The 14,077-nt window shown below is 42.1% G+C and overlaps 1 protein-coding gene and 1 long non-coding RNA gene across 22 annotated transcripts in view; one reads left to right on the top strand and one right to left on the bottom strand.

The window, feature by feature from the left end:
* LOC105488951 (NIMA related kinase 10) overlaps positions 1-11,308 on the bottom strand; it is a 271,931-nt gene extending 260,623 nt beyond the window's left edge. For 9 of the 20 annotated variants that reach the window (XM_071090794.1, XM_071090793.1, XM_071090799.1 and 6 more), the window contains exon 1: positions 11,083-11,306. The gene's annotated coding sequence lies outside the window, so the exon portion shown is untranslated. Of the gene's footprint in view, positions 1-11,082 lie in introns of all 20 variants that reach the window. The other 11 variants (XM_071090789.1, XM_071090797.1, XM_071090798.1 and 8 more) reach the window with 3 other exon arrangements.
* Positions 11,309-11,405: 97 nt separating this feature from the next.
* Positions 11,406-14,077, top strand: part of LOC139361851 (uncharacterized) — a 98,797-nt gene continuing 96,125 nt past the window's right edge. For both annotated transcript variants that reach the window (XR_011619610.1, XR_011619609.1), the window contains exon 1: positions 11,406-11,532. This is a non-coding gene — a long non-coding RNA (uncharacterized lncRNA). The remainder of the gene's footprint in view (positions 11,533-14,077) is intronic.

The following is a 14,077-nucleotide window of genomic DNA, read 5'->3' as shown; positions in this document are numbered from 1 at the left end:
GCTGGAAAATAAACAAATACACACACATTTTCAAAATAAAGTTGAGGAAATCCTGTAAGAAACATAACTTGCAGGCCGGGCGCGGTGGCTCAAGCCTGTAATCCCAGCACTTTGGGAGGCCGAGGCGGGCGGATCACAAGGTCAGGAGATCGAGACCACAGTGAAACCCCGTCTCTACTAAAAATACAAAAAATTAGCCGGGCGCGGTGGCGGGCGCCTGTAGTCCCAGCTACTCAGGAGGCTGAGGCAGGAGAATGGCAGGAACCCGGGAGGCGGAGCTTGCAGTGAGCCGAGATCGCGCCACTGCACTCCAGCCTGGGCAACAGCGTGAGACTCCGTCTCAAAAAAAAAAAAAAAAAAAAAAGAAACATAACTTGCAAATACCCATTACAGTTTAGAAAGGACATCTGGTTCTCTAGTCTAAACTGTTGTCTTGATTTTATCCCTTATATTACATTGTTATTGTTCTTCAATGGAAACTATATGTGGAGTTAGCAGAAAAGAGACAGCTATGACAAGAATAAACGTCAGAGAACATGCAGTACCAGGGTGTCTAACGCCATCCTGGCCCAAGAACAGAATGTAAATGAATGAAGACAGGTGTAGAGAGTGGTAGAGCTTTGGTCACACCTGAGAAGGCACCTTCTCCCAAGAGGGATTCAAAAGCACATTAAAAATGAAGCAAAACACGACAAGACACTTGCACAAGATAATAAAACAAATCTACAGGTCACCAGTTGCAGACCATAATTCAGCTCCCTTCTACTAGAGGAGGAAATTAAGACCCAGAGAGGAAACATGTGTCAAAGGCCACACAGCATCTTTAGGAGTAGAAGGAGAACAAAGCCCACTTCACCTTCAGGATCTAAATCTTCATGGAAAACTCTAAGGCAGATGGGAAAAAGAGAACTTGTTGACATTGGCCCTTAGCCAAGGGCAGAGGGTGATATAATAACAACTGACGTTTGCATAACTTCACCTCCTGGACCCTGGGGTGCTTGCAAACATCCATTCATTCATCCTGGTTCACTCATGTGAAATATGTAGGTGGTGTATTTTAATCATCATAGAGTGGTAAACAAAGACACAGTTGGTACAGAATCTCCAAGGGCAGGAGTGTGTCGCCAGCTAAGGACAAGCATCATTATCACGGCCTTGCTCCTGAGTCAGTACACTTGCCACCTTCCTTGTGCAAAAAGTCAATACTTTAAGCACTTTTTGTAAACAAGCACCTGGGGATAAAAAGAACCAAGAATTCCAATAGTATTCTAACCCTTTCCCACTTAATCCTCCAAATAGTTACTGACCACCTGCTATGATGATGGACACTCCTTTAAGTGCTGACTTTCATTTTCCTCTGGCTAATACTGACCCAAGTTGGTCTGAGTGCTGCTCCAAAATTAACTAGAATATGTGACAACAGATACCACTACAACCTCCCTATTTTCTGATTTATTCTCATTCCAACTCATATCTTTTATTGTAAAGGGAAATCCGCAGATATTAATGTAGATTCTATGGATCCCCTCCATTGTCATTGCATAATGGTATTTGTGGTATGCTGTGTCTGTGCCTTGTATAGCTGCTACAGCATCCAATTCTACTCATCATATAGTTTACAATGTGCCTGTGTTCGAGCAAATGAACCTGAGACTCACATATTAAGTAGTGATATTGAAAAGAGGGAAAAAGGTCCAGATGATGTGAAGGAAGAATTTATATTAACCCATCAACAAAAATAACTAAAGTAGCACACTAAATTCCTCTTTTCTCATTGACCCCAAATATAATAAGAGTATATTCTATTTCCTGATTTTGTGAGAAACAGAAAAGTGAGAATTATATTTATTCATTACTCCAAGAAATATTTATTGAGTCCATAGTATATGCCAGGCACTGAGGATACAACACTGAATAAGACATGATCCATAATGTCTTCTAATAAAATAGTTAACCAACATTGTAATAAGTGATAAAGTAAGTACAGATTCAACCCAAACCCCTAGAACTTTCACAAGTGAAGAGAAGACTGAATCAACAAATTGAGGTTCATATGTTCAGTGGCGCTGCAAAAACTAGAAGTACTTTCTGAGCTATAAAATAAAATTGAATTTCATCTAATAACATTTTATTTCAAGTGCATTTTATTATTTACTGTGCTCTGACTGTGCACAAGACGCCACTGGACACTGCAAAAAAAAAATCTCTTTACAATCCAATGTGTGTGGGAAATCATAAATATGTAGGGTAAAGCATATGAAACTGCTGATAATGTCTCTTTGTAAAAGAAGACTTTTTTTTAATGGTTCAGGCAAATACAATGGATTAAATAAGAACACTAGAAATGTCAAAAAGCAGAAAAAAAAAAACTGTTGGAATGAGATTATAAACTGAATGAAATCGGAGGAAAGATCATAGAAAGACTTTGTGAACTGCAAACTTGAAGAAGGTCCAGAAAGATGGGCAGGGGGTTGAACAACAGGCCTGGCCAGTGAGTACAGGGATGCAGGCAAGATCCTGAAAGTGGCTTGAGGAGACAGTGAGTAGATGAGTTGAGCTGGAGCTGAAGGATCTGGAAGAAGGCGAGTGTTGGGAAAAGGAGTGAGTGGCAGCCTTCAGCCTGTAAGCCAACTTATGGAACTCCTAATGGCTAAGGAGTTTGGAAGCAATGCTATTCTCTTTGGAAGTGTAAAACATCTATATGCAGATCATTCAGTTTTTCATCACATTCCACTAATCTTTGGCCAACTCTTTTGGATAAAGAGGAATTGACCTGAGGTAATGTTAGAGTGTTCATGGAATTCAAAGAACTACATCAAGTAGCAGGAACACCAGAGGTAATTATATGAGGCAAGGAGAGTGCAAACATATTAGGTGGGCACAAAAGTAACTGCAGTTTTTAGAAATGGGGAAAGGATTCCCTATTTAATAAATGATGCTGGGAAAACTGGCTAGCCATATATCGAAAGCTGAAACTGGATCCCTTCCTTACACCTTATACAAAAATTAATTCAAGGTGGATTAAAGACTTAAATGTTAGACCTAAAATCATAAAATCCCTAGAAGAAAACCTAGGCAATACCATTCAGGACATAGGCATGAGCAAGGACTTCATGTCTGAAACACCAAAAGCAATGGCAACAAAAGCCAAAATTGAAAAATGGGATCTAATTAAATGAAAGAGCTTCTGCACAGCAAAAGAAACTACCATCAGAGTGAACAGGCAACCTACAGAATGGGAGAAAATTTTTGCAATCTATTCATCTGACAAAGGGCTAATATCCAGAATCTACAAAGAACTCAAACAAATTTACAAGAAAAAAACAACCCCATCAAAAAGTGGGCAAAGGATATGAACAGACACTTCTCAAAAGAAGACATTTATGCAGGCAACAGACACATGAAAAAATGCTCATCATCACTGGCCATCAGAGAAATGCAAATCAAAACCACAATGAAATATCATCTCACACCAGTTAGAATGGCAATCATTAAAAAGCCAGGAAACAACAGGTGCTGGAGAGGATGTGGAGAAATAGGAACACTTTTACACTGTTGGTGGGACTGTAAACTAGTTCAACCACTGTGGAAAACAGTGTGGCGATTCCTCAAGGATCTAGAATTACAAATACCATTTGACCCAGCCATCCCATTACTGGGTATATACCCAAAGGATTATAAATCATGCTGCTGTAAAGACACATGCACACGTATGTTTATTGTGGCACTATTCACAATAGCATAGACTTGGAACCAACCCAAATGTCCATCAATCCACTGGATTAAATGTCCACTTAATCCAGTCTGTCTATCCACAGACTGGATTAAGAAAATGTGGCACATATACACCATGGAATACTATGCAGCCATAAAAAAGGATGAGTTCATGTCCTTTGTAGGGACATGGATGCAGCTGGAAACCATCATTCTCAGCAAACTATGGCAAGGACAAAAAACCAAACACCGCATGTTCTCACTCATAGGTGGGAATTGACCAATGAGATCACTTGGACACAGGAAGGAGAACATCACACACCAGGTCCTATTATGGGGAGGGGGTAGGGGGGAGGGACAGCATTAGGAGATATACCTAATGTAAATGACGAGTTAATGGGTGCAGCACACCAACATGGCACATGTATACATATGTAACAAACCTGTACGTTGTGCACATGTACCCTAGAACTTAAAGTATAATAAAAAAAAAAAATGCGATTTTTGCCATTACTTTCAATGGCAAAAACCGCAATTACTTTTGTGCCCACCTAACACATTCATTCATCCTGTCTCAAATAAAACAGTCTCAAATAAAAGAGAGTCCTTTGGCATGGACCTCAGAAAAATGACACCTTCCGCTTCCTCACCCCCATATCTGACATTTGGCTACTAAGTCCAATTTTTCTGTTAAATATGACACCTATGTGTCCGCCCCCACTGCCAACGCCCTAGTCCAAGCTCACACTGGTGCCCACCGGAACCACACTATCACTTCCTAAATGATCTCCCAGCCTGCAATGTCTCCATGTCTCCCTCTCCCGGACTGCAACAAAAAACTGTCTCCACACAGCGACAAAAGCACTCTTTTTATCGTACATATTTCACCAATTATGCCTTTACAGGCTTCCCATTTCTCCTGGGATAAAAAGAAAACTTAGCAAGTTCTGTGAGGTGCTGCATGCCATTGACGCCCCTGGCCCCCTAGCCAGCTGCCACTCACACTTGGTCCTGAACTGCCACCCCAGAGTTACTTCTCCTGAATATCCCCAGGCCTTTACTCCTGGACTCAAGGGCTACGGTGGTATGGAGAGGCCTGGAAGTCTTATCCTTCATGTCTCAACTGAAGTATTCATTCTTTTTTTTTTTTTTTTTTTTTTTTTTGAGGCGGAGTCTCGCTCTGTCGCCCAGGCTGGAGTGCAGTGGGGCCATCTCAGCTCACTGCAAGCTCCGCCGCCCGGGTTCACGCCATTCTCCTGCCTCAGCCTCCCGAGTAGCTGGGACTACAGGTGCCCGCCACCGCGCCCGGCTAGTTTTTTGCATTTTTTAGTAGAGACGGGGTTTCACCGTGTTAGCCAGGATGGTCTCCATCTCCTGACCTCGTGATCCACCCGTCTCGGCCTCCCAAAGTGCTGGGATTACACGCTTGAGCCACCGCGCCCGGCCTGAAGCATCCATTCTTTGGGCTGACCTCCTAGACAGGGTCACAACCCCGCCAAGCATTGCCTTGCAGCTTTTCACAAAGAGGCTGATTCAGGTAATAATTCAATAAATACATATGTCCATCTCCATTAGTTTACTGTAAACTAGTCAAGCATATGGAGGACAGCTTTTTGGCTCATTCCCAGTATCTAGCACATACTTTGTAGTTTATAATAAAAGAGGGATTCAATAAATAATTGCTGAATGAATCAATGAATGAACAGATTCCAAGTTAAATGTGATTGCGAAGCTCCAAATATAACTGGAATATCATGATGTAGATATGGAGAGTAAAGACAATGAAAAAGAACAGCAATTAAGTTTGCCCCAGCTGACTAGTATCCAGTGATTGTAGCATGTTGATTTGACAAAATATCTCTATAAATACAAGGAAGCTACAAAGAAAAGAATATAAAGTATTACATTGATGTTAAAGACGTACTACCTCAAGGATACATGAACAGGACAATAATGTTTCCTAAAGGAAAGATGAGTATTCACATTGTGTCAAGTGTAGCATACACATGTGTATTATACGAATGCCACTGTCTCCACTGATGCAAGTTGACAAGTCTGGGAATGTGAATTCTCCTGGTTACACCACTGGAATATAGTCAAAAAGAATAACAGGGGTAGAGGAGGCTTGGTTTCCACTTGCCCACTGAGTGACCTCAAAAGTGTCACTGGATTTCTCTATTTTCTCATTGGCTGAAAAATAGAAATAACAACATGCCTATGACAAGGTGGCAGTTGGGACTAAATAAAATAGAGTGACATCCCTTTAGAACTGTCAACAACTAGAGAACTGTGTTACTGTTATGATAGTTGTTGTAAGTATCATCTTTTGTGTGTGTGTGTGTGGAGAGTGCGGTCTCACTGTGTTGCTCAGGCTGGTAATAATATTACTTCATTTGAAGAGCTTGTGTATTTACTTTATTTATTTATTTTTTGAGATGGAGTTTTACTCGTCACCCAGGCTGGAGTGCAGTGGCACGATCTCGGCTCACTGCAACCTCTGCCTCCCAGGTTCAAGCAATTCTCCTGCCTCAGCCTCCCGAGTGGTTGGAATTGCAGGTGCCCACCACCATGTCTGGCTAATTTTTACTTTTATTTATTTATTTATTTATTTCTGTATTTTTAGTAGAGATGGGCTTTCACCATGTTGGCCAGGCTGGTCTCAAAGTCCTGACCTCAGATGATCCACCCTCCTCGGCCTCCCAAAGTGCTGGAATTACAGGTGTGAGCCACAGCACCTGGCTGTGTATTTATTTTAAATCATTCGTCTATATTCATTGATTTTGACTCATTAATGAAAAATACTAGAGATAAAATTAAAAATAGGGTGTAAATTCAATGTCATAAATGGTTTTCATTTTAATTTTTAAAAACCTAATAAGGGTTATTCTTACAAGCACATTAGTATATTCATTTAATCCTCAAAATAACCCTTTGAGGTAGTAATATATCTCCAACTTACAGATGAAGAAACTGAGGCACTAAAATGTCCAGTAACTTGACCAAGATCTCATACCTAGTAATAACAACAGTCATAATAAAAGCAAACATTTATATGGTGGTGCTAGCACTGTTCTAAGTGCTTTCTATACATGACCTAATGTAATACTCCTAATGAATCTATAAGGTAGCTACCCTTACAGTCGCTAATTTACACATGAAGGAAATGAGGCCCAATGAGGTTCATCCATTTGCCAAGGTCCCACAGCTGGTAAGTGGCAGAGCAGAGATTTGAAGCCAGGCAGAACCCTTCCTGTTAATCTAATGCAGTACTAACTCTCATTTATTGGTGGCATTTATCCAGCTCTCTATTCACCTAAGTGAATTTTCTAGATAAATACTTATTTCTTTAATAAACAAATATTATTTTATTCATACTTTTCATATTAACAATTGCCTGTCTTTTACTAAATATACTAAATACTGTGCAACTTTTTCCTGATGGCCCAAGGTCAGTGTTATGGCTGCTGTGCTTTATCTGTCCTGCTTGTAGTTTTTACTTTAATTTTTACAGGAGTGCTTAGGTATCTTTTGTAGACATGAGCCAGTCAGTTGTCATTTTGTCACTGTGATTCTGCTGACTGCTTTGAAGCTAGAATCTGTGTCTATCGTAACTATTTCTAATATAAGATTTAATAAGCTTTGAATTGATGCCAACTCTATGGACTTAAGTCCATGACTTTCATTATGACCATGGCAGATTTTAGCTGAGATGAGGGGAGTCTGACCTATAGATAAGTATAAGGAATTATTTTACCAAATGAAAAACTATATATTTTATCCAGTGCGCATATTCCTGTTTTTTTGTTTTTGTTTGTTTGTTTGTTTGTGTTTTTTTTGAGATGGAGTCCCGCTCTGTGCCCAGGCTGGAGTGCAGTGGTGCCATCTTGGCTGACTGCAACCTCCGCCTTCCAGGTTCAAGTGATTCTCCTGTCTCAGACTCCAGAATAGCTGGGATTACCAGCACACGTCACCACACCCAGCTAATTTTTGTATTTTTAGTAGAGACAGGGTTTTACCATGTTGGCCAGGCTGGTCTCGAACTCCTGACCTCAAGTGATCCTCCCACTTTGACCTCCCAAAGTGCTGGGATTACAGGTGTGAGCCATCGTGCCTGGCCATTCCTGTTTCTTAAATCATGATACATATCAGGCATATACATGAGTTTGTTTAAAGTTCACTTTCATCTAGAAGATGAAATCTTTGAAACTGTAAGACTTATTCCCAAATCCAAGTCATACACACTATCCACAAGCTGATTATTTCTATTCCCTCATCCTGCTTTACTTATTTCTCTCCTCGTATTGTGTTCCAAATAGAACATAATACAAATAAATAACATTTACATGGCAGTTCCTGCATAACGACCATTGTTCTAAGAAATTTTTCCATATTAATTCATGTAATGTTCACAACCACCTCATTTTACAGATGAGGAAACTGAGGTGCAGAAAGATTAAGTAACTTGCCAATCCCATATCTAGAATTTGGGGAGCTAGAATTAGAACCCAAGCAGTTTGACTCGAGAATCTGTGTTCTGTGAACTCTGCTCTACTATGCCCTGAGAACTGTCCAAAGATAATAGTGCCTTTGTTTTGTTCACTGCTGAAGGCCCAGGTGTTCAACAAATATTTGTTGACTGTCTGGATGAACTTCCAGCTTCTCTCTGCCTATCCAAGTGCTCAACCCAGTTCACTCTGACTTCAGCCTCAAAGCTTGACTGGCTCTGACAGGCAGAGTAACATTCCAGGCCCTTCTTCCACCTCCTGAAGACTTTATTGGTTGCACTGTCTTTTGGCTCACCCTCACTGGGCATGGAGCCCCAAACCCATTAGATGGTCAATAAATACTCCCTGAATGATTGAGACTCTGAGTTGTATCAGGCTGTCGCCAAACACAAAAGTTTCTGATCAAGTACTATAACAGGATGGTGTCCTAGAAATTGCACTTGACTGAATCAAAAGATTGATTTTTACCTTTTGTGAACTGACCATGCCAATTTCACAACTCTAGCCTTCGGTGGTCTTTTTTTTTTTTTTTTTTTTTTTTGAGACAGAGTTTCACTCTTGTTGCCCAGGCTGTAGAGCAGTGTGGCATGATCTTGGCTCACTGCAACCTCTGTCTCCCAGTTCAAGGGATTCTCCTGCTTCAGCCTCCCAAGTAGTGGGGATTATAGGCTTGCGCCACCACGCCCAGCTAATTTTGTATTTTTTGTAGAGACGGGGTTTCACCATGTTGGCCAGGCTGATCTTGAACTCCTGACCTCAGGTGATCCACCCACCTCGTCCTCCCAAAGTGCTGGAATTACAGGCATGAGCCACCGTGCCTGGCCCAGTGTGTTCATCTTTAAGCTTGAAAGCTTACTATATATAAAGCACTATGCCTTTGGTATGAATTATGTACATATAATCTTTAAAACAATCCTATGAGCTAGGTGCTATTATATGCCCATTGTGCAGATAAAGAATCTGACTAGAGGCTAAGTGATTTGTTATGTGTTACACAACTAAAATGCTAGAGCTAGGATTCAAACCTATGTATGTATGACTCCAAAGCTTAGCTCTTGCAAACCATGCTATACTGTCTCTCTCTCTCTTTACCATTTTAAGCTTATGTCATATAATAACAGCTACCGTGATAACGATTATAGCTTAAACCATAAACTGTGAATTGAAGTAGTTTCCAATTACTGACGGTCTTGAAATTAAAGTAAAACCTGTAAATTCAACATTTACCTTTTATAACCAAAAGCTTCATTGGTCATTTCTAACTTTTCTGGAAGAAATAAAGATACCATGGCAAATAGTAACTTCTCATTTTAGAGATTCAACCAGTTAACAAGTATTTGTTGAACACCTGTTATGATGTCTTGTACTGGGCTAAATGCTGGATATATATAACAATAGTGACTGAGACAAAGATGGCTTCTGCCATCACAGAGGCAGTCTAGAGAAAGAAACAGTAATCAAGCAACATACAGAAAATTATTGGGGAGTGAGAGCAGGAGTGTGGGGGTGCAAAAAGGAGAGGCCATTCCAGGCAGTGTGAGCGACAGGTGAGATAACTACACACAGGAGAAAATGTGACATATTCTGGGAACAATCAAGATGGAACTGCTGATAGAAGGCCTAACTAAAGATTGGATTAGGGTAATGGGGAATCATTGCAGGACTTTAGGTAGGGAAGAGAAATGCCCTTATGTGCGTTGTAAAAAGATCAGTTTAGCCGGGCGCGATGGCTCACGCCTGTAATTCTGAGGCTGAGGCGGGTGGATCACCTGAGATCACGAGTTCGAGACCAGCCTGGCCAACATGGTGAAACCCCTTCTCTACTAAAAATACAAAAATTAGCCAGGCGAAGTGGCTTGCGCCTGTAATCCCAGCTACTCTGGAGGCTGAGGCATGAGAATTTGTTGAACCCGGTAGGCGGAGGTTGCAGTGAGCTGAGATCGCTCCACTGCACTCCAGTCTGGCAACAGAGCAAGACTCCTTCTCAAAGAAAAAAAAAAATCAGTTTAACAATGGTGGGAAAAAAGTGAATTGGACAGATAGGGCCAGACTAGAATCAAAGAAGCCAGATGGATGTTGAATTTAACCAAGAGATGGTGGAAATTGAGACAGTAAGAACAGAGATGGTAATGTGGGAATTGATTCAACATCTATTAAGAAGGGATAGTCTTGATAATTGATAGAGATGCAGAGGAAGCAGCAGTAAGTGTCATGGATGTTGTCTAGAGTGTAGGTTTTGAAAACTGAATGGATAGTGGAATCCAAGAGCAGTAGCAGGCGTGGGGAAGATGGCGTTCAGGGTTGCACATGTGTGGCATTAACTTGGCAGCTGGATTTTGGCGTCTGACGCTTAGTGGAGCAGGCTAGGTTCCAGGTGGAGGCTTTCTAACCATCATCAGATACGTGGTGCCTGAGGCGAGGAAGTGGAAGGGCTCACCGAAGTGGAGCAGAAAAGCAAAGGGGCAAAGTCAAAGCAGCATCCTGTAAGGAGAAGGCAGAAAAGCGACGCTCACAGAGATGAAGAATGAACCTCCAGAGGCGTCGGAGCAGATTGGAAGAGACACATTCAGGCTCCATTTAACCAGAATAATTCCGTTATCAAAATGGAAGCGCCAAGAAGCATCGTTGATGGCGCTTTGCCACCATCCATCCGTCCAACACAAACCCACCTGCTTCGAAAAGACTGCCTCACGTAGTGACTCACTTACCCACCACAGCCGCATTCTCTACCCCTGCCTCTTGTCTAGTGAAGCTGGCTCCCGAGGCTTCGGGGCCGCTCCACAGGCACCTGAGGACGTCTCCCCGGAGACCCTGACTCAAGCTGCGCGCCGGCACAGCCGGGCAGCGGCTCCCGCCTACTCACCGCGCCGGAGGGACGGTCCCTCCTTCAGGCCAATCTCCTTCTCATTGTCCCTGCTGCTGTCACCTGCTGCTGCAGACCAGGGGTCCCGTCCAGTCTTAGCCCGTCCTGTCCTCCCCCCAGCCTACTCGCGGTCCCCTCAACCTCGAGTACACCGCGGCCAGCTGCGCCGTTGGTTTTCCAATCAAATCCTCCTCCAGGCCAGCAACCGGCGCTGGCCAGGCCAATGCCGACAATTCTTCCTCCGCCTCCCGGGGCCCCTCAGCCAATCGGGAGCAGCCATGCTGCGCAGTGCAGAGCGCCATAGCGACGGATGACGCCTGCCAGGGAATCGCCGTAGCAACCAGAGACGCGCTAGGTCCACCACCAAGCTTGCAAGCAGAAGAGGAGGCAAGTGATGCTGAAGGCTGTGCTGCAGCCACTTCACTGGAACCTAGAGCTACCTGTGAACAGGTCTCCTAAACGTTGAAGATTTTTCTGGATTTAGGGTGTCTAACCTTTGATGGGAAAGGGCAGCTTCATCTTGGAGTGTTTACTTTCAAGAACCGCTATGGGCTAAAAATCAATTCTCTTTAAAAGCAAAGATTTAATCTGATAAGGAATCAATGCAGCATGCTAAATATCTTTCATATGGCGTGAAAACGTCTTCAGTTACTCAAGCCACAGGCAATGAGAATATGGTGCCATAGCACCATATTTTTCACAAAAATAAGAGTGATCTGGGATTCAAGAAACCTGTATGGTACAACTATTGCCAGTTCGTTTTGTGGCCTTGGGCAAGTCACTCCACCTTTTGTGAAAGTCTGAAGCGTCTTTAAAATTTCTGAACTGCATTAGATAACGCTTTAAAAATATACCTGACATTCTGTAACTTTAAATACATGAAAAATGTCAATTTACTGACTGCTCAATTTTGTGCTGGGCACGATTTCAAATTCTTTCCTTATTTCACTTAGTTATAAAACGGAGGCACAAGAAGTTTCCTAAGTAGTCCAGTATGGCAGAGCTAGTAAGTGATGCGAGTCACGGTAACATCTACTTGAGTCTGGTCTTAATCACGATGATGCTCCTTTGACGATTTCTTCGAGTACTGGGCCCTATTCGACCTCATCTTAATATCACTAAACGCTCATGAGTGTGTCAACACTGGTGATTACATCTTCCCAAACTGGATTTTAAATGAATACAGTGAACCCTAACGTTTTTCAGGTTTGGATAGTAAGTAGGCACATTGGGGTAACAATACTTAGGCTTCCATAATTGAAAGCATTTTTTAAAATGAAGATGGCCCTATTTTGGAAATGCAGAAAGGCGAGATGAAAGCCAAACTCCAGTGAGTATAGAAGAACTAATTAAACTTCGGAGACCATAAAACCAACAAGATTTTTTTTTTATATGTAAGTTCTAGGGTACATATGCACAACGTGCAGGTTACATATGTATACATGTGCCATGTTGGTGTGCTGCACCCATTAACTCGTCACATTTACATTAGGTGTATCTCTCTCCTAATGCTATCCCTCCCCACTGCTACCACCCCACGACAGGCCCTGGTGTGTGATGTTCCCCTTCCTGTGTCCTAGTGTTCTCATTGTTCAATTCCCACCTATGAGAACATGTGGTGTTTGGTTTTTTGTCCTTGCAACAGTTTGCTGAGAATGATGGTTTCCAGCTTCATCCATGTCCCTACAAAGGACATGAACTCATCCTTTTTTATGGTTGCATAGTATTCCATGGTGTATATGTGCCACATTTTCTTAATCCAGTCTATCATTGATGGACATTAAAACCATCAAGATTAATGTTACCAATAAAACAAAACAAGGTGACAGGGGCAGGAAGACCGATGCTGAGTAGAAAAAGTATTCTATACACACATTCTACATATTAAGCAGTCAGCCTGGCTTGGTGGCTCATATCTATAATCCCAGCACTTTGGGAGGCCGAGGCAGGAGGATCACTCGAGGTGAGGAGTTTGAGACCAGCCTGGCCATCATGGCCAAACCATCTCTGCTAAAAACAGAAAAATCAGCGGGCATGGTGGCGCATGCTACTGCCTGTTACTCAGGAGGCTGAGGCACGAGAATTACTTGAACCCAGGAAGCGGAGGTGCAGTGAGCCAAGATCGCACCACTGCACTCCAGCCAGCCAGACAGAGCCAGACTCTATCTCAAAAAATAAATATTAAGCAGTGAGACATGACTCCACTGAACTTCTCATGTTCACCAGAATACCAATTGTGCTTCCCATCTTTCCACTACTCAGTGAAATTAAAGTCTTAAACCAATGTTTTAGCCATCCCAGAATATTCCCGAACTTCCCTGAAAGCTGCAGAGATTAAGAGGCAAGAATGACACTGCCTCTAAGACACATACACTATCATCTCAAATGTTAAGGGTCCCTCTGTAACATGATAAAAAATAAAATCCCACAAGAGATCTTGCCCCAAGCTTATAGCTTATATAGCAAGGCTCAAAACTATGAAAACATCTTTTTCTAAGGCCTTTTTTAAAACGAAATGCAAAACATAAATTATATAGTTCAAAAGTAAAACAGCGTAATGTCTTAACTACAGCATAAAAGTAACAAATCTGCATGTAAGTAGATATTCAGGATCAGCTCATCAAGAAGATAAAATCACTTCCCAAAATTTATAAAAAGACTTCAGCCCAATGGTCTAGAATAAGGCTATTTACACAAACACCCCCCCCCCACACACACACACACACAAATCTAAGTGGAGGAATGAGAATGATCGTGTAGACTGAAAGCAGAGGGCTGAGTACAATTTGAAGTAAAGGCAGAACCTAAATTGGGCTTTGAAAGAAAAGCAGAGAAGCAGAAAGGAAGGTCTACTAAACAACAGAAATGTTTTCATTAAAAGCATAGAGATAGGAACGTGTGGGTCCACCATGAAAAGAACTGATACTTAAGAGATCAGATATGCCTTTATTGGCCAGATCACAGAGAGTTACTCTTTTCCTCTCTCCTCCTACAG

Source organism: Macaca nemestrina, chromosome 2, assembly GCF_043159975.1.
Source record: "Macaca nemestrina isolate mMacNem1 chromosome 2, mMacNem.hap1, whole genome shotgun sequence".
NCBI classification, from domain to species: domain Eukaryota; kingdom Metazoa; phylum Chordata; class Mammalia; order Primates; family Cercopithecidae; genus Macaca; species Macaca nemestrina.
Note: the sequence above shows the minus strand (reverse complement) of the source record. Positions and strands in the feature narration are given on the sequence as shown.